The following is a 2,522-nucleotide window of genomic DNA, read 5'->3' on the forward strand; positions in this document are numbered from 1 at the left end:
TAAATTCCCTTTGACATTTTATGTAAACTTGTTTGCATCCAAAAGTTGGATTTTATGTGTAACAAAAATGTGTCAAATTATTGACTGACCATGTGACAGCGCACATGGGGATCAAATCCACAGCCTTGTTGTTATCAACACTGCGTCCTAACCAACTGAACTAAGCGGCCTATAGACAGAGCCAGGTATGGGTTTGAGCCGCACGCTGGGCGGTTTGTGTTTTATTTCTCACACTGGGTGACAGAGCGATTGTACAAACAATGGACACATCACATCCCTGAAACATTGTTCTGATATAAAACAGTGTGAAATAAGAACTGAGCATGGAAATGGAACGGAACCAGAAATCAGGACTTTAATCTATTAAAGTTGATCTTGAAATTCAACCATTCACTGAACATTCCAGTGGATCGAACTCTCTTCTGATATAAAATCCAGGAACTTGAGCTGCTCTAAAATGCAAGTGAGCCTGACGCGATTTGAACACGCAACCTTCTGATCTGGAGTCAGACACACTACCGTTGTGCCACAAGCTCGCAGATAAAGCAAAGTGTTCCATTCCTGACAGATTTACTTCTTGTTTAGATTCAGTGATTGAAATTAATTCAATCCTCATCTGACCTCCACTCTGTGAAGGCCTGCAATCCGACCTGAACCCGACGACCTGTGTCGGGTTCGGGTCATGTCGGGTCGCTCTTCCGGTTCTGGCTTTCGGGCTCGGGTCAGGTTGGGTCAGGTTCAGGTCAGGCTGGGTCCAGGTTGGTCTGAGTCCGTGTCGGACACACACAGTAAGTATTACATTTAACTTTGCTGGGAAGTTGAGTTTAATAAGTGTCAAAAGTTGAAAAGCCAACCAAAGCCGGGAGTCCGGGTCATGAAGGAGGGAAACTCTGAGTCTGCGCAGTGAGCAAGTGAGCATCTCTATGACGTCATTGCGATCATGCTGCAGCTTCCTGCAGATTCGGAATCGGGAGGTAGATAAAGTGAACATTCCGGTGGTCGGGTTAGGCTCGGGTTAGTTTGGGCGTGGGAATAAATGGAGATACTCGGGCCGGGTCAGGCTCGGGTCCAATGTGGTTCTGTCAGGTTCGTGTCGGGTTTTTTTTCCTGACCTGAGCAGGCCTTTACTGCTCTGTCAGTTCAGTGCCTTATTTAAACTATTACTTGGAGTTCTGTTTTACAGGGTCTCGGCTGTTTAAGTGTTTCCCAGACCCACTACTCTGATTAATCAGACATTTTGCTGCTAACTGCTGCTGCTACAATTGAAATGTAAAAAAGAATTTCCAGTGACCTGCAACCAATGGACAAATATATTTCAGAAAGATAAAGTTCATTCGCCAATCCACAAATGTGTCTTTCTGCTTATATTTATAAACAACTCCTTCTCTCCACTATGGGAACTATACAATCACGACAGTTATTTGAAAGTTAGTGTAAGATGTTCCAGTTCATCAATTTTAAAACTGCAGCAGGTATTTTCCAGAAAACTTCTCTGTTGGAACCTCAGTCCCATTTAGATTGAAAGTGGACAATTAATGTATTCACTTGTTCATTGTGGACAGGTGTCTGACTTCGAATAAATCTCATTAACTTTCAATGAGGTGGCAGTATTTCTGTGCTCCCATTTTACACAGTCTGTCCTGTTCATGCACCATGTTTTTATTCTCCTCTCCCATTCTCCACAGGATACAGATTACAAGCATCATCAATCTAGCTGTTGAAAAGCATTGGAAGAATCTGGTCACACAGGTATTGAAACATTCATTTTCTGCCATTTTCCAAGTTGGTTGCTTTAAACACAGTACAATGTGTAATCATCTTGAAAAGAGATTCTCTGCAATATCCAATACAAATTGAATTACAAACCTGACAGACAAACACAGGAGAACAAGTGACTAGTGAACACAAACCTCATGGTGCTCATTTTCAGATTTATTGCAGTCATCCGACAAAACAAGTGAAAGAATATTCCAGTGAAATGATTTGGAAAGTAGGTGTGACTTTTGTTGGTGCCTTTCTTTGCTCTGTTGGTGAAACTTTCTTGCACCTGACTCCTGTTCATGTCTCTGTTTCCTCTATTGAATGAGGAAGGAGGTATTTGATCAGAAATCAACTGGATTGTGTACCTTTGAGAGGGGATTTCTGCACCATCAGGGCTGGAAACAGGAGTGAGTGAAAGACAATGTGTGGAGTTTGATTTTGTACAGAGGGAGAGCAAATCTAACAGGACTGTGAGATATTGGCCTGGATTTTACAGCCCCAATAGTGGTGAACTCTGAGACTTTCACTGCTATTGAGGGTCTGAACAGCACTGCAACTGCTGGTACATGCACACACTAACACCAGCATCTGGAAGTTGTGGTGGTGAGAAATGTGCTTAGAAGGAGCCTCTGATCATAATCGCACCAGCCCACTCTTTAAAGTGACAGGGACCTGTAGTTCAGCAATTTGGGCTCATTGCCCACAATGTACCCTGATATTTACCTGGGTTGGATTAAAGCCGGTACCAACGTGAACAGGTC

General features: G+C 43.1%; 1 non-coding gene across 1 annotated transcript; it reads right to left on the minus strand.

Moving 5' to 3' along the window:
• Positions 1-464: 464 nt before the first annotated feature.
• On the minus strand, positions 465-536 carry trnaw-cca (transfer RNA tryptophan (anticodon CCA)). Its single transcript has one exon. It is a non-coding gene; the product is annotated as a tRNA-Trp (tRNA).
• Positions 537-2,522: the final 1,986 nt, after the last annotated feature.

The sequence above is a fragment of the Heterodontus francisci genome, unplaced genomic scaffold (genome assembly GCF_036365525.1).
Source record: "Heterodontus francisci isolate sHetFra1 unplaced genomic scaffold, sHetFra1.hap1 HAP1_SCAFFOLD_286, whole genome shotgun sequence".
Classification (NCBI taxonomy): domain Eukaryota; kingdom Metazoa; phylum Chordata; class Chondrichthyes; order Heterodontiformes; family Heterodontidae; genus Heterodontus; species Heterodontus francisci.